General features: G+C 36.5%; 1 pseudogene across 1 annotated transcript in view; it reads left to right on the top strand.

Annotated features, from left to right (window-relative positions):
• LOC111178295 (dnaJ homolog subfamily B member 6 pseudogene) overlaps positions 1–27595 on the top strand; it is a 133219-nt pseudogene that overhangs the window by 59690 nt on the left and 45934 nt on the right. Inside the window, exons 4-5 of the transcript XR_016391343.1 lie at positions 33–1862; positions 3229–3286. The product of XR_016391343.1 is annotated as a dnaJ homolog subfamily B member 6 pseudogene (transcript). The remainder of the gene's footprint in view (positions 1–32; positions 1863–3228; positions 3287–27595) is intronic.

Below are 27595 nucleotides of genomic sequence, written 5' to 3'. Positions count from 1 at the left end.
TGCCATTTTCCTGTTTCTTTCCCTCTCCTCAGGCCTGTCTATTCCCTGAGAAACAACAACAATGAAGTTAGGCCAGTGGATATCCCTACAGTGGCCTCTAAGTGTTCAAGTGAAAGGAAGACTCGCACATCTCTCACTTTAAATCAAAAGCTAGAAATGATTAAGCTTAGTGGGGAAGGCATGTTGAATGCCTACACAGGCCCAAAACTAGGCCTTTTGTGCCAGTTAGCCAAATTGTGAATACAAAGGAAAAATTCTTGAAGGAAATGAAAAGTGCTTCTCCAGTGAACACGTAAATGATAAGAAAGCAAAACAGCCTTATTGCTGATACTGAGACAGTTTTAGCAGTCTGGATAGACGAACAGACCAGCCTCAACATTCCCTTAAGCCAAAGCCTAATCCAGGGCAAGGCCCTAGCTCTCTTCAATTCTATGAAGGTTGACAGAGATGAGGAAGCTGCAGACGAAAAGTTTGAAGCTAGCAGAGGTTCGTTCATGAAGTTTAAGGAAAGAAGCCATCTCCATAACATAAAAATGCAAGGTGAAGCAATAAGTGCTGATGTAGAAGCTGCAGCAAATTATTCAGAAGATCTGACTAAGATAATTAATGAAGGTGGCCACACTAAACAACAGATCTTCAATGTAGACAAAACAGCCTTCTATTGGAAGAAGTACATCTAGGATATTCATAGCTACAGAGGAGAAGCCAATTCCTGGCTTCAGAGGACAGGCTGACTCTCTTGTCAGGCTAATGCAACTGGTAACTTTGAGTTCAAGCCGGTTGTCATTTACCATTCTGAAAATCCTAGGGTTCTTAATAATTATGCTAAATCTACTCTGCCTGTGCTCCGCAAATGGAACAACAAAGCCTGGATGAGAGCACAGCTGTTTACAACATGGTTTACTGAATATTTTCAGCCTACTGTTGATACCCACTGCTCAGCAAAAAGAGATTCCTTTCAAAATATTGCTGCTCATTGACAATGAACCTGGTCACTCAAGAGCCCTGGTGGAGATGTACAATGAAATTAATGTTTTTTTAATGCCTGCTAACATATCATCCATTCTGCATCCTGTCAGTTAAGGAGCAATTTCGACTTTCAATTTTTATTATTTAACAAGTACATTTTGTAAGACAATACCTGCCATAGATCGTGTTTTCTTTGATGTTTTGGGCAAAGTAAATTGAAAACCTTCTGGAATGGATTCACCATTCCAGATGTCATTAAGAACATTCGTGATTCATGGGAAGAGGTCAGAGTATCAACATTAACAGGAGTTTGGAGGACATTGATTCCAGCCCTCATGGATGACTTTGAGAGGTTCAAGACGTCAGTGGAGGAGGTAACTCCAAATGTGGAAATTGGAAGAGAACCAAAAATTAGGAGTGGAGCCCGAAGATGTGACTGAATTGCTGCAATCTCATCACAGAACTTTAATGGGTGAGGAGATGCTTCTTATGGATGAACTAAGAAAGTGATTTCTTGATATGGAGTCTACACCCATTAAAGATGCTTTTGAATATTGTCCAAATGACAAGAAAGGATTTAGAGTATTACACAAACTTAGTTGATAAAGTAGTGGAAGAGTTTGAGAGGACTGACTCCAATTTTAAAGTTCCACTGTGGGTAAAATGCTACCAAACAGCATTGCATGTTACAGCGAAGTTGTTCGTGAAAGGAAGAGTCAATTGATGTGGCAGACTTCACTGCTGTCTTATTTTAAGAAATTGCCATAGCCATCTCAATCTTTAGCAACCACCACCCTCATCAGTCAGCAGCCATCAACATCAAGGCAATATCCTCCACAAGCAGAAAGATAACTACTCACTGAAGGCTCAGGTGACAGTATTTTTTAGTTAAGGTATGTACATTGATTTTTAGGCATAATGCCACTGCATACTTAATAGACTACAATGTAGAGTAAATATAACTTATTTCCACTGGGGAACCTAAAAATTCATTTGACTCAACTCACTTTACTGTGATATTTGCTGGAACAATACAATCACTATCTCAGAGGTATGCCCGTAGTTGGACTTTATCCAACTTACAAACGTGCACCATAGCACACTCTGAGGGAAGTGAAAAGACAGCTCACAGAACGAGAGAAAATACTTGGAAATCATGTATTTGAGAACTTACTAGCATGGAGAATATATAAAGAACACTTCCAACTAAAAAACGGAAGAAAAGTACAATTTAGAAATGCACCAAGGATGTAAATATTTCTCAAAAGTTAATATACCAGGAGCCGTAGTACATGAAAAGAATTTTAATATTTTTACTTGAGAAATTCAATTCAAAATAATCATGAGATATCACTTCACATTTTGGGTATAAAATGAAAAATGAGAAATAATAAATGTTGCTAAGGATGTGGAGAAGTTGGGATTTTTGTTCTTTGCTATGGGGGGATGTCAAATAGTGAGGCTACTGTGCAAAACACTGTGGTGGTCCCCCAACAATTTATAGAATCTCTGTGACCCACCAATTCCACACAAAGGTATATTTCTCAGTTAAAGGAATATTAATGTTCAAGTAGAAATTTTGTATGGAAATATGTAAAGGAATATTAATGTTCAAGTAGAAATTTTGTATGGAAATATGTATAGCCACACTGCTTGCCATAGTCAAAGGGTGTGTAAATGGAATAAGACCCTTATGTGTCTGGTTTCTTTTACTTAGCACAATGATTAAGAGGAACATACATGTCATACTGTGTATCCATAATTCATTCCTGTTTATAGATGAATAATATTGCAGTATATGGACATACTACTTTCTTTACCCATCCGCCACCTCATGGTGATTGGCACAGAAAACATTTGAAGAAATAATAATAATGTTTGGTGAAAGACATATATGTGCAGATTTAATAAGCATTGTGACCTTGAAGAGAATAAACCCAAATGCATACTGATAACACAATGTAATCAAACTGATGAAAGCCAATGATGAAGAAAAAATTTTGAAAGTTCCTACCAAAAATCAGTTTATTATATATAGGGTAATGGTAATTTGAATAAATAACTGTATTTCTTACCAGATACTACAGAGTCCAGAAAATAGAACATCTTTAAAGTGCTGAAGGTAAAATTAACCCAGAAGTCTATAACTAGGAAAAATGTCCTTTTAAATGAATTAAAGATTATTCTCAAATGAAGGTAAACCTAGATAATTTTTTATCACAAAAATGCTCTAAAAGAAATGATAATGGTTTTCTTCAGGTAGTGACACCAGAGAGAAACTTGGTACTTCAAAGGGATAAAGTTTGAGCAAGTAATGGTAAGTATCTGGGGATATACGATAACTGTTTTTCTCCTAAACTCTTTAAATACATGACTCTTGGAAACAAGATTATAACATTGTCTGAGAGGAATTTCAATATACTTAGATGTTAAATTATGGCAACATAAAGTAGGTGTTGGTAGGTAATTTTAGCACAGGGCAGGTTTTTTGTGTTTTGTTTTCTTTTTAGGTATTTTAAATTTATTTTATTTTTATTTATTTTTGGCTGTGTTGGGTCTTTGTTGCTGCGTGTGGGCTTTCTCTAGTTGCAGCAAGTGGGGGCTGCTTTTCATTGTGGTGCATGGGCTTCTCATTGTGGTGGCTTCTCTTGTTGCAGAGCACGGGCTCTAGACGCGTGGGCTCAGTTGTGGCACACGGGCTCAGTATTGGTGGTTTGCAGGCTCTAGGGTGCAGACTCAGTAGTTGTGGTGCACGGACTTAGTTGCTCTGCGGCATGTGGGATCTTCCCGGGCCAGGGCTCGAACCTGTGTCCCCTGCATTGGCAGGTGGATTCTTAACTGCTGTGCCACCACGGAATCCCACAGGGCTGGTTTTTAAATTTATTGTTTTGCTCTATCCAAATAATAATGTTTCCTTCTGTCATGCCAGAGGTTGGCATGACACTTTGCAATCTCTTAAAACATTTAGAATATCCATTTTGAGAAAAAAGGCCCAACAAGCCTATTTGTCAGATGAAATTAGTATTTTTTAATAATACAGAAACATTAGCCCCAGGGTAATCTCATCTTCACTTTGAAATGTTGCAGCTTTCCCTCTCTGGGAATCTTTATCTCCTGCTCCACAACCTGAAGCAAAGCTTCAGTGAAAGCTGACTCCATGGGGTGCTTAATTCATTAAGGTTCCTCTACCTATTCCTTGAATGCCGTCAAGTCAGCTTCATCTCATTGGCCAGAGTTTGTTTTAGATTATAGAATTGCCCTAGAGTTACAACTTGCAAGCAAAGGCAGAGCCTCTGCAATCACTAATACATCCTGTGGTACCTGGATTAATCCTTTGGGCCTATTGGAAAAGTTAATATACAGAGAATCCAAAATATTCAGGTTTCCTAAACTTGGGATTCCTTATCTCTGATGCAAACCCATTACATGGGCAGAATCCACCTAGACCATTTTTCATTGCCTCCTTGAAATAAGGTGGAAGGCTTGAAGAACCAATGTGAACTCATGAAATCAATGTGAAGATGCTCATGCTGCTTACCATGTCATGAGTTATAAAATCTTCTGTCACTGAGGCATGATTTTCATGTCTTCTGCCAGAATTCATAAAACTAACAGGCTTACTTTGAGCTTGTATGTATGACAAAATCACAGGACTATAGTTCATGACAAAGCAGATGGTAATGGGACCTATATGGTCCTAAGATTTATAGATTTTATTTAAAGTAGTAATATTTTAATGTTTAGTAGATGGGAAAATATCACCCATGTACATTTTAATCCTTAGGGAAACCTCTGAAATATATGAAAACCTACTAAAAATTATTAAATAAATTTAAATGGAATACTATAAAATAAATCAAATGGAATAGAGGAAAGAAGGAAAAGTAGAATTTTAAAAAGAGAGGAGAGACATAATAAAAAGATAGACATGAATGCATACAAATAAATATCTTAATTTTATATGGCCTAGGATTTTGGGCTCAAGATCAGGGGAATAGAATCACTTTCCTATTTGCCAAAAACCCTGGATATTATATATAAAAGAAATATAAGAAGAATGAAAAGGGATGGAGATCAGCAAGAGACACTGGCACCCAAGAAAAGACATTACATTGAGGTTTTTTTCTTTTGCCTAATATATCTCAGGTTAAGTGCTAAAGTATCTGGTAAATAGAAAGACCTGTGAGCACAGACCAAAAATCAAAACAGAACAAATCCCTAGGAAAAGGATTCTCTAGCCAGTAGCAACCCATCAAATAAGACAACTTTTAGAAAGTATTGCCCTACTACTTCCAAACCTAAGGGTAAAAATCACTGCTCCATCCACACCTTCATCAGCAAAGGCTGAGTGGCATCATAGCCTTCTCTGTTGCCAATCTACAATGAGACTCTCAACCACCCTCAACCAATGTCAGGGTAGTATGAGAGAAAGCCTGTTGGACAGCAAAGCCTTTACTGCACAGTGGCAGCACTAATCCCCATGGCATAAATAGAGGCCTTGTGGGCATCATGGATTCATATCCACATCCAGCAGTAACAAAGAGCACTTCCCTCTCTACATGGGGCTTGTCAGATGAGGCCATGTGGTAAGCTAGTACTTTAATCACTCTCCAGCCCTATTGAGTGCTGTCCCAGCCACCCATTCTGATATCTGTGGAGGACATGGTGGTGAGGAGCATTGATATAATATGCTGTTCCCTCACACCTACATATGATCAGCAGTAATGAGCTTCCTCTCCCTCCTGGAGTTTAAAGAATGTCAAGGGGAGAACCTGTACATTCACTGTTACCTGGTACTTAGATGACAGAATCTCCATCCCTCACCAGAGCTGACTCATAGGAGGTCTGTAAAAAGAAGATTCAAATGAATTCCAGAATCATATGCCCAAAATGTCTAGTGTAAAAAAAAAATCATAATCATGGGCCAGGAAATTTTCAACTTTAATGAGAAAAGACAATAAATAGCTGCCAACATAGAGATGATACAGATGTTGGAATTACCTATTGAAGACTATAAAGCAGCCCCCACAGGAATGTTTTAACAAGCAATTAAAAACACATTTGAAATAGAATATCAGAAAATCTCAGTAAGGAAAGAAGATATGAAGGACCAAGTGTTTAATTTCAGAACTGGAAAACATAAATGAAGTAACTAAACAGATGGTTTTAACAGCACAATGGAGATGACAGAGAAAAGACCCAGTGAACTGAAAGATAGAACAATTAAAATTATTCACAGCAAATAGACTAAACATTTTTTTAAGCCTCAATGGTCTTTGGGACAATAACAGAAGTTCCACTATTCCTGTCACTGGGGTCCCAGAAGAAGGTAAGAAAGAAGGTAAGTCCAAAATGTGTTTGACAATGACTGAAGACTCCTCCAATTTTTTAAAACACATAGATTCACAAAGCTTAATGAACCCCAAATAGTAGAAACCCAAAGAAATCCATTCTGAGGCACACAGTAGTCAAACTATTAAAAACAAAAGATACTCATGAAAGCAGCCAGAGGGGGCCAAAAAGAAACAAAAACTATTGTAGAAAAAAACACAAATGATAGTAGACTTGTCCTCAGAAAATGTGGAGGCAAGAAAGAGGTGACTTTACATTTTTCAAGTCATAAAGGAACTGTCACCTAGATTTTTATAGTGGGCAAAGTTATCCTTTCGGAATGAAGAAGAAATAAACACATTTTCAAACAAATTAAACACAGGATAAATTGATGCTCCCGGACCTATTCTATAAGAATGGTTAAAGAACATTCTCCAAACAAGTGAAATGATAAATATTGGAACACTAGGAGGGACGAAAGAACAGTAGAAGGTGAAGACTGTTTAACACTGAGCATGGTTCTCAAAGCATGTGGTGAAAATATTTAAAACTATTATAAATAGGAGAGGGAAAAGAGACAAAAGTTCTCTACACTTATTACCAAGAGCAACTAAAAATCTCTAAGAAGAGATATACTCAAAAACACTAGATAAATCAATATGATATCCTAATACACACTCAAGTAAAAAATAGTAAGGTAGGAAAGATAAACATAAATGAAAAACAGAAGGAGCAAGCAAACAGCAATATAAATTGTGGAGTTAACCCTACCATGTCAAAAGTTATAATGTAAATTTCTAATTATGGAACAATTATAATGTATATAATATACAATAATATATATAACAAATTATAATATGGGTACAATTATAAGACAGTGGCATAGAGGACAAATTTACGTGGCCAGTTATACATGCTATATATCAGTAAATCACTGAAAATATGGTGATATATATGGCTTGGAAGTAGAAACATGGAAAAAGCTAACCATGCAAATATGAACCTGAAGAAATTAGGAGTTCCTGTAAATTTCACCACAAAAAATCACAAGGGCCAGGAAGAGACAAAACATAATAAAAGAGTCAACTAAGAATGTATAACAATCCTAAATTTTATGCATCAAACAGCAGAGGTTGAAAATACAAAAAGTGGTAATGGATACAAAAATAATAAATAGAGTTGGCAAACACTCCTCTCAATAGTGGATAGAATTAGAAAATTAGTAAGGGTAGAGAACTGATCAAAACTATGAATTACCCAGACTTAATTGACAGAAGAAACAGGCCATCCATATAATACCAAAGTAAATGTCCTCTTCAAATGAACATTTGAAATAAACAAATGTAGAAATGATACCATATTTTGTGCCACAAAGCAAATCTGAATGTGTTTAAAAGCATTTCAACCATAGAGTGTTTTCTGACCACAATAGTATTAAAGTAGAAATGCATAAGTGAAAGGTAACAGGAAATTTTATGAACACTTGGAAACTAAAAAACATACTTTTTCTTTTTTTGGGGGGGGTACGCAGGCCTCTCACTGTTGTGGCCTCTCCCGTTGCGGAGCACAGGCTTTGGACGCACAGGCCCAGCGGCCATGGCTCACGGGCCTAGCCGCTCCACGGCATGTGGGATCTTCCCGGACCGGGGCATGAACCCACATCCCCTGCATCAGCAGGCGGACTCCCAACCACTGCACCACCAGGGAAGCCCAAAACATACTTTTAAATAACCCACTGATGAAAGAAAATGTCTTTCAAGAAATACAAATACCTAAAAATGACAAAAAATATTAAATATGTAAGATACAGCTCAATCAGTGCTGCAAGAAACATATCATTGAATACACACATCAGAAAACACAAAAACCGCAAAATCAGTAAACACCTTAAGAAACTAGGAAAAGAATGGCAAATTAAATACAAAACAAGAAGAAGAGAATGAAAAAGATAAGACCAGAAACTGATGAAACAATGCACAAAACAATAGAGAAAATGAAACATAAGCTGTTTCATTGAAAGGCTTGTTGAAATTAACAAACCTCTACCAAGACTGGGAAAAAAGTGAAGCCACAAATAGTTCAATAACACAAGAGAAACAAGATATAACAATAAACTATGAAGACCTTAAAGAAATGAGAAAATATGAATAACTTGCCATGCTTGAGTTAGACACATTAAATGAAATGGACCAATACCTCAAAGAACACAAATTACTGTTACTCGCTAAAAGAAGTAAAATGAATAGTCCAATAACAACTTATTTACATTTATAATTTTAAAACTCCTGGAAAAAAGATCTCCAGGCCCACTTTGTTTTACTGCAAAAACGAACTAAATATTTTCAGATTTATCACCAATTTGCATGTGATCTCTTTCAGAAAATAAAAAAGAAAAGCACTTCTTAACTCATTCTGTAAGACTAGGTTGTTGCCTTTATATCAAAGGCAAATGAACTTAAAAAATAAATAAAATACATAAGTAAACTACAGACTAATATCAGTTTAATATAGATGTACAATTCCTTAACAAATAGACAATTTTTTTTTTTTGGCAGTACGCGGACCTCTCACTGTTGTGGCTTCTCCCACTGCAGAGCACAGGCTCAGCAGCCATGGCTCACGGGCCCAGCTGCTCCGCAACATGTGGGATCCTCCCGGACCGGGGCACGAACCCGTGTCCCCTGCATCGGCAGGTGGACTCTCAACCACTGCGCCACCAGGGAAGCCCAACAAATAGACAATTTGAATAAGCCCTTATGTATTACAGAAATTAAATCGATAAATAACAACCTTCAATAAGGGAAAGCATAAGGCCTAGATGGATTCACTGGGGAATTCTATCAACAATTTATGGAAGAAACTATATCAATACTCTGCAAAGTCTTCCAGAAGATAGAAGCAGTAGGAATATTTCCTAACTCATACAATTGGACCACAATTACCATATATCAAAATCAAAGACGTTAAAAGAATACTACAAACCTGTATTTCATGAACACAGATGTAAAAATCCTTAACAAAATATATCAAATCCAAATATGTATTAAAATTTTTAAGCCGTGAACTTACGGAATTTATCCCATGTATGGAACATGGTTTCAACATTCAAAAATCAGTTTCTGTAATCCATCACATCAACAGGCTAAAAAAAGAAAAATCATATGGTCATATAAATAGATGCAGTAAAAATCATTTGACAAAATCCAAAACCCATACATGATTTGTAAAAAAATAAAGAATAAAGAGTAACATCCTTAACCTGATAAAAACTTATTCAAAAAACCTACAGCTAATACCATTTTTTAAAATTGTATTTTAAAAATGTTTTATTGAAATATAGTTGATTTAAATGTGTTAGTTTCAGTTGTACAGCAAAGTGATTGATATATATATATATATTTTTTAAGATTATTTTCCATTATAGGTTATTACAAGATATTGACTATAGTTCCCTGTGCTATACAGTAGGTCCTTGTTGGTTATCTATTTTATATAGAGCACTGTGTATATTTTAATCCCAAACCCCTAATTTATTCCTCCCTCCCTCTTTCCCCTTTGGTAGCCATAAGGTTCTGTTCTGTGAGTCTGTTTCTGTTTTGCAAATAAGTTCATTTGTATCATTTTTTAGATTCCACAAATAAGTGATATATATTTGTCTTCTGTCTGATTTACTTCACTTAGTATAATTTCTAGGTCCATCCATGTTGCTGAAAATTCTGTTATTTCATTCTTTTTTCTAGCTGAGTACTATTCCATGGTATATATGTACCACATTTTCTTTATCAATTCATCTGTCCATGGAATCTGAGATTGCTTTCATGCCTTGGCTACCAGAAATAGTGCTGCAAGAACATTGGGGAACATGTATCTTTTCGAATTAAGGGTTTTCTCTGAATATATGCCAAGGAGTGGGATCACTGGATCATATGCTAACTCTGTTTTTAGTATTATAAGGAACCTCCATACTGTTCTCCATAGTGGCTGCACCAATTTACATTCCCACCAACAGTGTACTAGGGTTCCCTTTTCTCCACATCCTCGCCAACATTTGTTATTCATAGACTTTTTGGTGATAGCCATTCTGAAAGGTGTGAGGTGATGTCTAATTCTGGTCTTGATTTGCATTTCCCTGATGATTAGTGATGTTGAGCATCCTTTCATGTGCCTGTTGGTGACCTGCATTTCCTCTTTGGAAAAATGTCTATTTGGTTCTTCTGCCCATTTTTAAATTAGGTGGTTGTTTTTCTGTTGAGTTGTATGAGCTGTTTATATATGCTGGATATTAATCTCTTATCCGTCATATCATTTGCAAATATTTTCTCCCATTCTCTAGGCTGTCTGTTCATTTTGTTGATAGTTTCCTTTGCTGTGCAAAAGCTTTTTAGTTTAATTAGGTCCCATTTGTTTATTTTTGTTTTTATTTCCTTTGCTTTGGGAGAGAGGCCCCAAAAGATATTTCTACTATTGATTTATCTCAAAAAGTGTTCTGCCTGTATTTTCCTTTAGGAGTTTTGTGGTTTCTGCTCTTATATTTAGGTCTTTAGTCCATTTTGATACTATTTTTGTATGTGGTGTTCGAGGATGTTCTAATTTTATTCCTTTACATGTAGGTATCTAGTGTTCCCAGCACGCTTATTGAAGAGAGTGTCTTTTCTCCATTGTATATTCTTGCCTCCTTTGTCATAGATTAATTGACCATAAGTGCATAGGTTTATTTCTGTTTTTTTAATTGAAAAATACTTGATTTATAATGTCATGTTAGTTTCAGGTGTACAGCACAGTGATTCAGTTTTACATACATACATACATACATGTATGTTTGTATAACTGAATGTATATTTTTTTTCAGATTCTTTTTCCTTATAGGTTATTACAAAATATTGAATATAGTTCCCTGTGCTATACAGTAGGTCCTTGTTGTTTATCTGTTTTATACATAGTAGTGTGTATATGTTAATCCTAATCTCCTAATTATCCATTCACTCCCCTTCCCTTTGGTAACCATAAGTTTGTTTTCTACATCTGTGACTCTATTTCTGTTTTGTAAATAGGTTCATTTGTACCACTTTTTTAGATTCCACATATAAGTGTATCACTTGATATTTGTCTTTCTCTGACTAACTTCACTCAGTATGTCAATCTCTAGGTTCATCTAAGTCACAGCAAATGGCATTATTTCATTCTTTTTTATGGCTGAGTAATAGTCCATTGTATTTATGTTCCTCATCTTATATATCCATTCCTCTGTCAATGGGCATTTATGTTGCTTCCATTTCTTGGCTATTGTAAATAGTGCTGATATGAACATTGGGGTGCATGTACCTTTTCAGATTATGGTTTTCTCTGAGTATATGCCCAGGAGTGGGACTGGTGGATCATACGGTAGCTCTATTTTTAGTTTTTTAACAAACCTCCACACTGTTCTCCATAGTGGCTGTACCAATTTACATTCCTACCAACAGTGTAGGAAGGTTCACTTTTCTCCACACCCTCTCCAGCATTTATTGTTTGTAGATGTTCGGATGATGGCCATTCTGACCAGTGTGAAGTGATACCTCCTTGTTGTTTTGATTGCTTTTCTCTGATAATTAGCGATGCTGAGCATTTTTTCTTGTTCCTGTTGGCCATCTCTATGTCCTCTTTGGAGAAATGTCTATTTAGATCTTCTGCCCATTTTTTTATTTGGTTTGTTCTTTTGTTGTTGAGTTGTATGAGCTGTTTGTATATTTTGGAAATTAATTCCTGTTGGTCAAATCGTTTGCAAATATTTTCTCCCATTCTGTAGGTTATCTTTTCGTTTTGTTTATGGTTTCCTTTGCTGTGCAAAAGCTTTTAAGTTTAATTATGTCCCATTTGTTTATTTTTGTTTTTATTTCCACTATTCTAGGAGACAGGTCCAAAAAGATACTGCTGTGATTTATTTCAAAGAGTGTTCTGCCTGTGTTTTCCTCAAGGTGTTCTATGGTATCCAGTCTTACATTTAGGTCTTTAATTCATGTTGAATTTACTTTTGTGTATGGTGTTTGAGAGTATTCTACTTTCATTCTTTTACAAGTAGCTGTCCAGTTTCCCCAGCACCACCTATTGAAGAGACTGTCTTTTTTCTGTTGTATATTATTGCCTCCTTTGTCATAGATTAATTGACCATAAATGTGTGGGTTTATTTCTGGGCTTTCTATCCTTTTCCACTGATGTACATGACTGTTTTTGTGCCAGTACCATACTGTTTTTATTACTATAGCTTTGTAGTATAGTCTGAAGATGGGGCACCTGATTCCTCTAGCTCCATTCTTCTTTTTCAAAATTGCTTTCACTATTTGTGGTCTTTTGTGTTTTCATACAAATTTAAAATATTTTGTTCTAGTTCTGTGAAAAGTGCCATTGGTAATTTGATAGGGATTGCATTGAATCTATAAATTGCCTTGGGTAGTATGGTCATTTTAACAATATTGATTCTTCTAATCCAAGAACACTGTATATCTTTCCACCTGTTTGTGTCATCTTCAATTTCTTTAATAAGCATCTTATAGTTTTTGTAATATAGTTCTTTTACCTCCTTAGGTAGGTTTATACCTCCTAGGTATTTTATTCTTTTCGATGCAATGGTAAATGGGATTGTTTCCTTAATTTCTCTTTCTGATAGTTAATTGTTAGTGTATAGGAGTGCCACAAATTTCTGTATATTTTATATCCTGCAACTTTGCAACTTCATTGACAAGGTCTAAGAATGTTCTGCTGTCATCTTTAGGATTTTCTATGTATAGTATCATGTCACCTGCAAAGAGTGGCAATTTTACTACTTTTCAAATTTGGATTCCTTTTACTTCTTTTTTTTCTCTGATTCCTGTGGTTAGGGCTTCCAAAACTATGTTGAATAAAAGTGGTGAGCGTGGGCATCCTTGTCTTGTTCCTGATCTTAGGGGAAATGCTTTCAGCTTTTCACCATTGACTGTGATGTTAACTATGGAGTTGTCACATATGGCCTTTATTATGTCAAGGTATGTTTCCTCTATGCCCACTTTCTGGAGAGTTTTTATCATAAATGGATGTTGAAGGGCAATATCATTCTTAATGGTAGTTAAATAGCCAATTTTCTGCTAAGATTGAAACAAGGCAAGGATGTCTCATCTCACCACTCCTTTTATATGTCATTCTGGAAGTCCTAACTCAAACAATAGTACAAGAAAAGGAAATAATGTATAAACAGATTGGTTAGGAAGAAATTTGTCTTTTTCAGAGATGATATAAATGTCTATGCAGAAAATCCTAAAGTATCAAGAAAAAACATCCTGGAGCTAAGTGATTATAGCAAAGTTGTATGATATAAAGTTAATATACAGAAGTCAATTGATTTTTTATTTATAAGTGATTAACGAGTACAATTTGAATTTAAAAATACAATACCTTTTATATTAGCACTTCTCCCCCTGGAAATGAAATACTTAGATATAAATCTAACAAAATATATACAAGGTCTTTTTGAGGAAAACCAGAAACGTTTGATGAATGTAATCAAAAACTAAATAAATGGATAGACATTATCAAGTTGTTAGTTCTTCCCTACTTGATCTATGGATTAAATAAAATCCCAAATAAAATCTTAGCAGACATTTTGTGGATGTTGAGCAACTGAGTTTGAAGTTCATATGGAGAGGCAAAAGACTCAGAATTACCAGCACAAACATTGATGGAAAAGAGCAAAGTCAGAGAACTGAACCTACTCATCTTTAACGTTTTCTATCAAGACAGTGTGGCATTGTCAAAGAATAGACAACTAGGTCAATAGTGTAGAATATAGAGCTCAGAAATATATCTGCATAAATATAGTCAACTGATCTTTGACAAAGGAGGTAAGGCAATATAATGGAGCTAAGATGGTATCTGTGACAAGTGTTGCTGGAACAACCAGACTTACACATGTAAAAAAAAAAAAAAATCTAGACCCAGATCTTACACTCGTCACAAAAATCAACTACAAATTGGTCATAGACCTAAATGTGAAACTGTAAGACTCCTAGAAGGTTACATAGGAGAAAACCTTTGGTCATCTTTGGTTTGGCAATGACTCTTTTGGTACAACACCAAAGTCACATTCATGAAATAAATAATTGAAAAGCTGGATTTTGTTAAAAAGTTTTGTTTCATAAAAGTCAATGTCAAGAGAATAGGAAGACAAGCCAGAGACTGGTAGAAAATATTTGCAAAAGATACATCTGATAAGAAACTATTATCTACAATATGCAAAGAACTCTAAAAGTTCAATAATAAGAATGCAATCTGATTAAAAAGTAAATGGAGGAACTAACATACATCCCACCAAAGAAGATATACAGATGGGAAATATGCATATGAAAGATTCTCCACATCATACGTTATCAGGGAAATGCAAATGAACATAAAAAGGAGATACCACTGTACACCTATTAGAATGGTCACAATCCAGGACACATAAAAACCACCTTCTGGTGGGGGTCTGGAGTAACAGGAACTTTTGTACATTGCTGGTGGGAATGCACAACAGTATAGCTACTTTGGAATATAGTTCAGTGGCTTCTTACAAAAGTAAGCATTACTGTTACAATGTAATCTGCCAATTGTGCTTATTGGTATTTACCCATAGAAGTTGAAAATTTATGTCCCCACAAACACCTGCACATGTATACTTGTAGCAGCTTAATTCATTAATGCCCAAATTTGGAAGCAACTAAGATGTCACTCAGCAGGAAAGAAAATGCAACTAGAATGGATTAAACAATTTATTAAAAGAATTATATAGTGACTGTTAACTCTCTACCTGGTTTTTAAAATTTATTTCATTTTTATTTTATTGAAGTATAGTTGACTTACAATGATTCAGGATTATAGCAAAGTGATTCTGTTATGTTTTTGTGTGTGTGTGTGTATATATATATGTATATACACATACATACATATATGTTCTTTTTCATATTTTCCATTATTGGTTATTACAAGGTATTGAATATAGCTCCCTGTGCTATACAGTAGATCCTTGTTGGATATTTTATATATAGTAGTATGTATTTGTTAATCCCAAATTCACAGTTCATCCCTCCACCCCTTTCCCCTTTGGTAACCATAACTTAGTTTTCTATGTCTGTGACTATTTCTGTTTTGCAAATAAGATCATTTGTATCATTTTTTTTACATTCCACATATAAGTGATATCATATGATATTTGTCTTTCTTTGTCTGACTTACTTCACTTACTATGATAATCTCTAGGTCAATATGTGTTGCTGCAAGTGGCATTATAATATTCTTTTTTATGGCTGAGTAATATTCCATTGTACATATGTTCCACATCTTCTTTATCCATTCATCTGTTGATGGACATTTAGGTTGCTTCCATATCTTAGCTATTGTAAATAGTGCTGCTATGAACATTGGGGTGCATGTATCTTTTTGAATTAAGAGTTTTTGTTTTTTCTGAATATATGTCCAGGAGTGGGATTGCTGGTTCATAAGAAACCTTCATACTGTTTTCCATAGGGGCTACACCAATTTACATTCCTGTCAACAGTTCTCTACCTGATTTTAAAGCATTAGATTGTTACCATTATCAAGTCTGCATGGTTTTGATGGAGGGAAAGAGACATATATCAATGAAACAGAATAGAGAACCCAGAAATTGATTTGCAGAAATATGCCCAGCCTATTTTTCATAAATTCCTAAAATCAATTTAATGAAAGAAAGACAGTTTTTGTTTTGTTTTGTTTTTACGACAGTCTTTTTTATACTAGGTTCTGGATCAGTTAAACACGCATACATTTTAAAAGCAAACCTTGAGCTAAACCTCATATCTACCCAAATTAACTCAAAATGGATCATGGATTTAAATGTAAAATGCAAAACTATAAAACATGTAGTCCTAACTATAGGAGAAAATTTGTTTGACTTAGCTCTTGGCAAATTGTTCTTAATGATGAGAGCCAAAACAAAATCCATTTAAGAAAATGAATTGATAAATTGGATGACATTAAAATTTTACACTTTTGCTCTGCATAACTGCCTATGATGAAAATGGAAAGATAATTTGCATTGTCAGAGAAAAAACTCATGTCTATTTAGGTCTTCTGCCCATTTTTGGATTGGGTTGTTTGTTTTTATGTTATTGAGCTGCATGAGCTGCTTGTATATTTAGGAGATTAATCCTTTGTCAGTTGCTTCATTTGCAAATATTTTCTCCCATTCTGAGGGTTGTCTTTTGGTCTTGTTTATGGTTTCCTTTGCTGTGCAAAAGCTTTTAAGTTTCATTAGGTCCCATTTGTTTATTTTTGTTTTTATTTCCATTTCTCTAGGATGTGGGTCAAAAAGGATCTTCTGTGATTTGTGTCATAGAGTGTTCTGCATAGGTTTTCCTCTAAGAGTTTGATAGTTTCTGGCCTTACATGTAGGTCTTTAATCCATTTTGAGCTTATTTTTGTATATGGTGTTAGGGAGTGATCTAATCTCATACTTTAACATGTACCTGTTCAGTTTTCCCAGCACCACTTATGGAAGAGGCTGTCCTTTCTCCACTGTACATTCCTGCCTCCTTTATCAAAGATATGTTGACCATATGTGCGTGGGTTTATCTCTGGGCTTTCTATCCTTTTCCATTGATCTATCTTTCTGTTTTTGTGCCAGTACCATACTGTCTTGATTACTGTAGCTTTGTAATATAGTCTGAAGTCAGGGAGCCTGATTCTCCATTTCTCGTTCTCAATATTGCTTTGGCTATTCGGGGTGTTTTGTGTTTCCATACAAATTGTGAACTTTTTTGTTCTAGTTCTGTGAAAAATGCCAGTGGTAGTTTGATAGGGGTTGCATTGAATCTGTAGGTTGCTTTGGGTAGTAGATTCATTTTCACAATGTTGATTCTTCCAATCCAAGAACATGGTATATCTCTCCATCTGTTTGTATCATCTTTATTTTCTTTCATCAGTCTCTTATAATTTTCTGCATACAGGTCTTTTACTCCTTAGGTAGGTTTATTCCTAGATATTTCATTCTTTTTGTTGCAGTGGTAAATGGGAGTGTTTTCTTGATTTCACTTTCAGATTTTTCATCATTAGTGTATAGGAATGCCAGAGATTTCTGTGTATGAATTTTGTATCCTGCTACTTTACCAAATTCATTGATTAGCTCTAATAGTTTTCTGGTAGCATCTTTAGGTTTCTCTATATATAGTGTCATGTCATCTGCAAACAGTGACAGCTTTATTTCTTCTTTTTCTATTTGGTTTCCTTTTATTTCCTTTTCTCCTCTGATTGCTGTGGCTAAAACTTCCAAAACTATGTTGAGTAAGAGTGGTGAGAGTGGGCAACCTTCTCTTGTTCCTGATCTTAGTGGAAATGCTTTCAGTTTTTCACCACTGAGGACGATGTTGGCTATGGGATTGTCATATATGACCTTTATTATGTTGAGGAAAGTTCCCTCTATGCCTACTTTCTGCAGGGTTTTTATCCTATATGGGTCCTGAATTTTGTCGAAAGCTTTCTCTGCATACATTGAGATGATCTTATGGTTTTCCTCCTTCAATTGGTTAATGTGGGGTATGACGTTGATTGATTTGTGTATGTTGAAGAATGCTTGCATTCCTGGAATAAACCCCACTTAATCATGGTGTATGATCCTTTTAATGTGCTGTTGGATTCTGTTTGCTACTATTTTCTTGAGGATTTTTGCATGTATGTTCATCAGTGATATTGGCCTGTAGTTTTCTTTCTTCGTGACATCCTTGTCTGGTTTTGGTATCAGGGTGATGGTGGCCTCGTAAAATGAGTTTGGGAGTGTTCCTCCCTCTGCTATATTATGGAAGAGTTTGAGAATGATAGGTGTTAGCTCTTCTCTAAATGTTTGATAGAATTTGCCTGTGAAGCCATCTGGTCCTGGGCTTTTGTTTGTTGGAAGATTTTTAATCACAGTTTCAATTTCAGTGCTTTTGATGGGTCTGTTCATATTTTCTATTTCTTCCTGATTCAGTCTTGGCAGGTTGTGCATTCCTAAGAATTTGTCCATTTCTTCCAAGTTGTCCATTTTATTGGCATAGAGTTGCTTGTAGTAATCTCTCATGATCTTTTGTATTTCTGCAGTGTCAGTTGTTACTTCTCCTTTTTCATTTCTAATTCTATTGATTTGAGTCTTCTCCCATTTTTTTCTGATGAGTCTGTCTAATGGTTTATCAATTTTGTTTATCTTCTCAAAGAACCAGCTTTTTGTTTTATTGATCTTTGCTATCATTTCCTTCATTTCTTTTTCACTTATTTCTGATCTGATTTTTATGATTTCTTTCCTTCTGCTAACTTTGGGTTCTTTTTGTTCTTCTTTCTCTAATTGCTTTAGGTGGAAGGTTAGGTTGTTTAGTCGAGATGTTTCTTGGTTCTTAAGGTAGGATTATATTGCTATAAACTCTCCTCTTAGAAATGCTTTTGCTGCATCAGTAAGTTTTCGGTCGTCGTGTCTCCATTCTCATTTGTTTCTAGGTATTTTTTTATTTCCTCTTTGATTTCTTTAGTGATCACTTCGTTATTAAGTAGTGTATTGTTTAGCCTCCATGTGTTTGTATTTTTTACAGATCCTTTCCTGTAATTGATGTCTAGTCTCATAGCGTTGTGGTCAGAAAAGATACTTGATACAATTTCAATTTTCTTAAATTTACCAAGGCTTGATTTGTGACCTAAGATATGATCTATCCTGGAGAATGTTCCATGAGCACTTGGGAAAAATGTGTATTTTGTTGTTTTTGGATGGAATGTCCTATAAATATCAATTAACTCCATCTTGTTTAATGTATCATTTAAAGCTTGTGTTTCCTTATTTATTTTCATTTTGGATGATCTGTCTGTTGGTGAAAGTGGGGTGTTAAAGTCCCCTCCTATGAATGTGTTACTGTCCATTTCCCCTTTTGTGGCTGTTAGTATTTCCCTTATGTATTGGGCTGCTCCTATATTGGGTGCATAAATATTTACAATTGTTATATCTTCTTCATGGATCGATCCCTTGATTATTATGTAGTGTCCTTCTTTGTCTCTTGTAATAGTCTTTCTTTTCAAGTCTATTTTGTCTGATATGAGAATTGCTACTCCAGCTTTGTTTTGGTTTCCATTTGCATTGAATATCTTTTCCCATCCCCTTACTTTCAGTCTATATGTGTCTCTAGGTCTGAGGTGAGTCTCTTGTAGACAGCATATATATGGATCTTGTTTTTGTATCCATTCAGCCAATCTGTGTCTTTTGGTGGGAGCATTTAGTCCATTTACATTTAAGGTAGTTATCGATACGTATGTTCCATTTCCCATTTTCCTAATTGTTTTGGGTTCGTTATTGTAGGTCTTTTCCTTCTCTTGTGTTTCTTGCCTAGAGAAGATTCTTTAGCATTTGTTGTAAAGCTGGTTTGGTGGTGTTGAACTCTCTCAGCTTTTGCTTGTCTGTAAAGATTTTAATTTCTCCATCAAATCTGAATGAGATCCTTGCTGGGTAGAGTAATCTTGGTTGTAGGTTGTTCTGCTTCGTCATTTTAAATATGTCCTGCCAGTCCCTTCTGGCTTGCAGAGTTTCTGCTGAAAGATCAGCTGTTAACCTTCAGGGGATTCCCTTGTGTGTTATTTTTTGTTTTTCCCTTGCTGCTTTTAATATGTTTTCTTTGTATTTAATTTTTGACAGTTTGATTAATATGTGTCTTGGCATGTTTCTCCTTGGATTTATCCTGTATGGGACTCTCTGTGCTTCCTGGACTTGATTAACTCTTTCCTTTCCCATAGTAGGGAAGTTTTCAACTATAATCTCTTCAAATGTTTTCTCAGTCCCTTTTTCTCTTCTTCTTCTGGAACCCCTATAATTTGAATGTTGGTGCATTTAAAGTTGTCCCAGAGGTCTCTAAGACTGTCCTCAGTTCTTTTCATTCTTTTTTCTTTATTCTGTTCTGCAGTAGTTATTTCCACTATTTTATCTTCCAGGTCACTTAACCGTTCTGCCTCAGTTATTCTGCTATTGATCCCATCTAGAGTATTTTTAATTTCATTTATTGTTTTTTTCATCGTTGCTTGTTTGATCTTTAGTTCTTGTAGGTCCTTGTTAAATGTTTCTTGCATTTTGTCTATTCTGTTTCCAAAAGTTTGGATCATCTTTACTATCATTCTGAATTCTTTTTCAGGTATACTGCCTATTTCTGCTTCGTTTGTTAGGTCTGCTGGGTTGTTATCTTGCTCGTTCAACTGCTGTGTGTTTTTCTGTCTTCTCATCTTGCTTATGTTACTGTGTTTGGGGTCTCCTTTTTGCAGCCTGCAGGTTCGTAGTTCCCGTTGTTTGTGTTCTCTGTCCTCAGTGGCTAAGGTTGGTTCAGTGGGTTGTGTAGGCTTTCTGGTGGAGGGGACTAGTGCCTGTGTTCTGGTGGATAGGCCGGATCTTTTCTTTTGGTGGGCAAGTCCACGTCTGTTGGTGTGTTTTGGGGTATCTGTGATCTTTCGATTTTAGGCAGTCTCTCTGCTAATGGGTGGGGTTGTGTTCCTGTCTTGGTAGTTGTTTGGCATAGGTTGTCCAGCAGTGTAGCTTGCTGGTCATTGAGTGAAGCTGGCTGCTAGTGTTGAGTTGGAGATCTCTGGGAGATTTTCGCCATTTGATATTACGTGGAGCTGGGAGGTCTCGTGTGGACCAGTGTCCTGAAGTTGGCTCTCCCACCTCAGAGGCACAGCACTGACTCCTGGCTGCAGCACCAAGAGCCTTTCATCCACACGATTCACAATAAAAGGGAGAAAAAGTAGAAAGAAAGAATTAGTGAATTAGTAGAAAGAAAGGAGGGATGGAGGAAGGGAGGGAGGAAGGAAGGAAGGAGGGAAGGTAGGAAGGAAAGAAAGAAAGAAAGATGAAAAAATAAAATATGATAAAGTAAGATATAATTAAACGTTATTAAAATAAAAAATAATTATTAATAAAAAATATTTAAAAAACAAAAAAAACGGACGGATAGAACTCTAGGACAAACTGTGGAAGCAAAGCTATACAGACAGAATCTCACACAAAAGCCTACACATCCACACTCACGAAAAGAGGAAAGGGGGAAAATATCATAAATGTTGCTCTCAAAGTCCACCTCCTCAATTTGGGATGATTCGTTGTCTATTCCGGTTTTCCACAAATGCAGCGTACATCAAGTTAATTGTGAAGCTTTAATCCAATGATTTTGAGGCTGCTTGGAGAGGTTTCCTTTTCTCTTCTTTTTTCTCACAGCTCCCAGGGCTCAGCTTTGGATTTGGCCCCGCCTCTGCATGTACGTCGCCGGAGGGCATCTGTTCTTCGCTCAGACAGGACGGGGTTAAAGGAGCAGCTGCTTCGGGGACTCTGGCTCACTCACGCTGGGGGGAAGGAAGGGTATGGAGTGCAGGGCAAGCCTGCGGTGGTAGAGGCCAGCATGACGTTGCACCAGCCTGAGGCGTGCCGTGCGTTTTCCCGGGGAAGTTGTCCCTGGATCCTGGGACCCTGGCAGTGGCGAGCTGCCCAGGCGCCCCAGAAGGTGGATGTGGATAGTGACCTGTGCTTGCACACAGGCTTCTTGGTGGCTGCAGCTACAGCCTTAGCATCTTATGCTCATCTCTGTGGTCCACGCTTTTAGCCGCGGCTCGCGCCCGTCTCTGGAGCTCCTTTAAGCAGTGCTCTTAATCCCCTCTCCTCGCGCACCAGGAAACAAAGGGGGAAGAAAAAGTCTCTTGCCTCTTCGACAGCTCCAATATTTTCCCCGGACTCCCTCCTGGCTAGCCGTGGTGCACTAACCGTCTGCAGGCTGTGTTCACGCCGCCAACCCCAGTCCTCTCCCGGCGCTCCGACCAAAGCCCGAGCCTCAGCTCCCAGCCCCGCCCGCCCCAGCAGGTGAGCAGACAAGCCTCTCAGGCTGGTGAGTGCCGTTCGTCACCGATCCTCTGTGTGGAAATCTTCCCGCTTTGCCCTCCGCACCCCTGTTGCTGTGCTCTCCTCTGCGGCTCCGAAGCTTCCCCCTCCACCACCCGCAGTCTCTGCCCACAAAGGGGCTTCCTAGTGTGTGGAAACCTTTCCTCCTTCACAGCTCCCTCCCACTGGTGCAGTTCCCATCCCTATCTTTTTGTCTCTCTTTATTCTTTTTTCTTTTGCCCTACCCAGGTACGTGGGGAGTTTCTTGCCTTTTGGGGGGTCTGAGGTCTTCTGCCAGCATTCAGTAAGTGTTCTGTAGGAGTTGTTCCACGTGTAGATGTATTTCTGGTGTATCTGTGGGGAGGAAGGTGATCTCCACATCTTACTCTTCCGCCACCTTCCCAGAAGCCCTAAATATAATTTAAAAAAAATACATCACCTAGAAAAATCCCAAAGAATACCCACTTTAAATAGAGTAACTAAGATATGTAATGAGTAACAGGAATAAAATGATAAACTATGTGAAATGAGTAGAATGGTAAGACTACAGAATGGAGAAAAGTATCTGGATTATTTTTTTTTTCTTTTTAATATCTTTACTGGAGTATAATTGCTTTACAATTATACAGTACTGTTTTTTCAGATTCCATATTTGTGCGTTAGCATATGGCATTTGTTTTTCTCTTTCTGACTTCACTCTGTGTGACAGGCTCTAGGTCTATCCACCTCATTACAAATAACTCAATTTCATTCCTTTCTGTGGCTAAGTAATATTCCATTATATATATCTGCCACATCTTCTTTATCCATTCATCTGTTAATGGACATTTACATTGATTCCATGTCTTGGCTCTTATAAATAGTGCTGCAAATTTGTGTTCAATGCTGAACATTTGGTTACATGTATCTTTTTGAATTATGGTTTTCTCAACGTATATGCCCAGTAGTGGGATTGTTGGGTCATATGGTAGTTCTATTTTTATTTTTTAAGGAACCTCCATACTGTTCTCCATAGCAGCTGTATCAATTTACATTCCCACCAACAGTGCAGGAGTGTTCCCTTTTCTCCATACCCTCTCCAGCATTTGTTGGCTCTAGATTTTTTGATGATGGCCATTCTGTCCAGTGTGAGAGGATACCTCATTGTGTTTTTGGTTTGCATTTCTCTAATGATTAGTGATGTTGAGCATCTTGTCATGTGTTTGTTGGCAATCTGTATATCTACTTTGGAGAAATGTCTATTTAGGTCTTCTGTCCATTTTTGGATTGGGTTGTCTGTTTTTTTGATATTGAGCTGCTTGTATATTTTGCAGATTAATCCTTTGTCAGTCAGTACGTTTGTAAATACTTTCTCCCATTCCGAGGGTTGTCTTTTCATCTTGTTTATGGTTTCATTTTGCTGTGTAAAAGCTTTTAAGTTTCATTAGGTCCCATTTGTTGATTTTTTAAAATTTTCATTACTGTAGGAGGTGGGTCAAAAGGGATCTTGCTGTGATTTATGTCATAGAGTGTTCTGCCTATGTTTTCCTCTAAGAGTTTTATAGTGTCTGGCCTTACATTTAGGTCTTTAATCCATTTTGCATTTTTTTGTGTGTATGGTGTTAGGAAGTGTTCTACTTTCATTCTTTTACATGTAGCTCTCCAGTTTTCCCAGCACCACTTATTGAAGAGACTGTCTTTTGTCCGTTGTATATTCTTGCCCCTTTGTCAAAGAGAAGGTGACCATATGTGCATGGGTTTATCTCTGGGCTTTCTATCTTGTTCCATTGATCTATACTTCTGTTTCTGTGCCAGTTCCATACTGTGTCTTTTCTCTTGGATTAGCAGGACCGTGTCAGGTGGTGTGTTTTGTGTTGTCTGTGAACTAAGTATGACCTTAGGTAGTTTGTGTGCTGCTGGGTGGGTTTGTATTCCTGTCTTGTTTGTTTGGTGTGAGGCATCCAGCGCTGGGAGCTGCTGGAAGTTGGGTGGAGCCGGGTCTTGGCTTCAGATAGAGTCCTCTGTGAGATCTCTCAGCAGTTAATCTTCCCTGGGGCTGGGAATTCTCTAATGGTGCAGGTCCTGGACTTGATGCTCCCACCCCAGAGCCTCAGGCCCAACTTCTGGTCAAGGGACCAAGACCTTGCAAGTCACTCATCCCAGAAATAAAGGGGATTAAAGAAACAAAAGACTAACAAAACACCAGAGAAATGGTAAAAAGTAAAATCAAGCAAACAGAAACAGAAACAAGGAAACACGCACACACACAAAAGAAATAAAATCAGAACCAAACAAATCAAAAAGGAAGAGAACAACCAGACAAACAAAAGAACCCAAGAGCAAAATCAAACAATTAAAAGAAAACTGACAGAAACACAAAACCAGAAAACAAAACCAAAGCAGAGTTCCAACTGACGAATGAAGGAAGGAAATAAAACGAACTGACAAAAATGATTAAAAGAAAAAGAAAACGAGATAGGGAAAAGAAGATAGAACAACAGAATAGCAACGTTGAAATGGAAATATAAAAAAGAAAAAATAGAAAATACATTAAAGAAAAAATAAGTCAACCAATCCCCAGAGAAATGTTAAAAACAAAATCAAACAGACAAAAACAGAAACCAGGAAACACACACACATAAAAGAAACAGAAACAGAGCAAAATAAAACGAACAGCAAGAGAACAACCAAATAGCCGAACTCAGAACAAAATCAAACAATTAGGATTAAATCTAACAAAAACACATAACCTAAAAACAAAACCAAAACAGTGTCCCAACTGAAGAAAAAACAAGGAAACAGAACAAACTGATACAAATGATTAAAAATAATAAAACAAAAGTAAAATAAAAAGGGAAAAAACACAGGACAATACAAAAGCAAAGTAGAAATGGAAATATTTTAAAAAATTAAAAGCTATGTTATAAAACATGCAGATCCCAAAAGAGTAAATAAAATAAATACTAAAACAACAGCTAACAACAAAATAAAACAAAACAAAAAAGCCAGAACAAACAACACAATGAATCAAAACATAATGAAATTAATAGTAGTAATTATGTTTCCCTGGGGTCTCTGCTGTAAGTGTCCTTGCACACACTGTGAGTCACAGCCCACCTCTGCCTCCCCAGGGTCTCTCCTCTGCCTCTGGGCTCATCTCTGGACCTCCTGTGGGCCCTGTGGGGACCACTCAGACTCTGATCTGGCCCAATTCCTTTGCGCACTTGCCCCCAAAGTCCACAGTTGCCAGAGCTTGAGCATTTTCATTTGTGGGAACACTCATTGTCTACTCAGATATTCCATAGATGCACAGTCTAACTAGCTGAACACAGGGATTTAATCTTCAGCTTGTGCAAGTGATAGAAAGATATTCGGTTTTCTTCCTTAGTCGCCCCATCGCTGGAGTAGAGCTTTTCTTTTATCCCCATCTCTGTGTGTGGTCCACCCACAGGAGTCTGGTCCTGTGGATGCCTTGGAGCTCTTGGGTCTGCCCCTGAGAGGACTGTGCACAGAGGTGGTATGACTGCTTGGATTGCATGAGCCCCATTAGCACCAAATGCGCAGGGAAGCAGACAGCCACGGGCGCAAGAGATATGGCCCTCTCTGGATTATTCTTAACTTAGGATGCAACTAACTATATTTTTCAACGTAAGTGAAACAAAAAGTGAAAAGAGATATAGAAAGATCCACAATTATTCTTGGAGAATTTAACTTTCCTCTCTCGTTATTCATCAATTATTATTATTAATTCATTATTTTATTCATATATGAAATCACGTAGACAGAAAATATCATGGATGTAGAAGTCTGAACACTATAAATCAACTTGACTTAGATGACATTTATGGAACACTCCGCCTAACAACTGTAGATTGCAAGTTCACTTGAAACATTCAGCAGTATTCACCATATGCTCAGCCAAAAGGAAATTTGATCAAATGTACTATGATCATAATCATAGAAAGTGTTATTTGTTGCAATAATGGAATTAAACCAGAAATCAGTAACAGAAACATCTGATACATCCTCTACTCTTTGGAAATTAAGCGACAACCTCTCCAAATCTAATTGGTATAAGAAATTAGATTTGTATAAGAATTAGATTAGAAAATATTTTGAACTGAATAAAACAGACATACAGCATATCAAAACTGGGATGTTTCTACACAGAACTTGAAATTTTTAACGTTAAATTCTTACATTGGTATTCAAGAAAGGCTTTAAATCATTAGAAATTTCCCCTTGAAGCAGGTAGAAAAAGAACAAGTTAAACTGAAAGCAAGCAGTAGTAATGAATAATAAATATGGGAGCTAAAATCAGTGAAATTGAAAAAAGAAAATAAGTAAAATTAGCAAAAGCAAACCTTTCTAAAATCAATAAATTTGATAAGCTACCTGCTGTAACCTCCAAGAAAAAAAGAGACATAACAAAATTATTATTATCATGAATAAAAGATGATGTTATTACAAACCCTAAAGGCATTAAAAGATATTAAAACACCAACTACTATAATTACCCCAAGAACAGATAATTTGAATAGGCCCATATTTATTAAAGAATTATATAATTTGTATTTAAATAACCTTTCAACTTCAAAATTTTGGTGGAAGAAATCAATGACCTAAATTAATTGAGAGACATACTGTGTTCATGGGTTTGAAGACTCATCATAGTAAGGATGCCAATTCTCCTCAAATTTATCTGTAGAATTAACAGTTTTCCAAACATGATCATAGCAGTTAGTAGTATACTGTCTACCTACTAAATAAATATTTTCAATAAATATTTTTGTATGATCGAGTGATGAAATAAGTGACCAAAAAATACATTACAAATAAACTTTTTGTAGAACTTATTTTTCAGCTTGAGACTCTTCTGTATATCAGTTTTCCATTTGTCAAATTAGTGCAACAATTGTGGGATCTTAGTTTTTTAAAATGATTCAGTGCAAGGTGTATGGATATAAAATATATTTAATTGAACTCAGTATGATGAATTACATCATGATATTTCCTATATTTTAAAACATTTCATATATGATATTCTGTTATACATTTTATTTGGTTCCCCAGAACTTTTGTATTTCTCCATATTCCTACTTTTTGTGTATTTTTAAAATGGAAAATGGATGAGAGGTAGTATTATGTAGTTGACTACTGTGAGGATTAATTTTATGTGTTGAGAATTTAAACTACTCCATAATATTGCTGCCTTGGCATCCATTTTGTATGTTTAAGTACCCTGCAGGGGCCTTAAGTTGACACTAGCCCCTTCAAAGAATGCATGCCCTATATAACAGCAGGGGCACAAGTAAATGTAAGGTCCTGATATGACTCCCCAAACTGCCTTTGTAGTAAGCATTCTCGTCCAAAGCCTCCCCCTTGTGCACCTTTTATATTAGACTCAAGAAGCTTTCCAAAGTCCGATTCTCT

Source organism: Delphinapterus leucas, chromosome X (genome assembly GCF_059928025.1).
Source record: "Delphinapterus leucas isolate spDelLeu-1000000601 "Yukka" chromosome X, BTC_Dleu_Yukka2, whole genome shotgun sequence".
NCBI classification, from domain to species: Eukaryota; Metazoa; Chordata; class Mammalia; order Artiodactyla; family Monodontidae; genus Delphinapterus; species Delphinapterus leucas.
The sequence above is the reverse complement of the archived record's forward strand: the minus strand, read 5'-3'. Positions and strand labels throughout refer to the sequence as shown.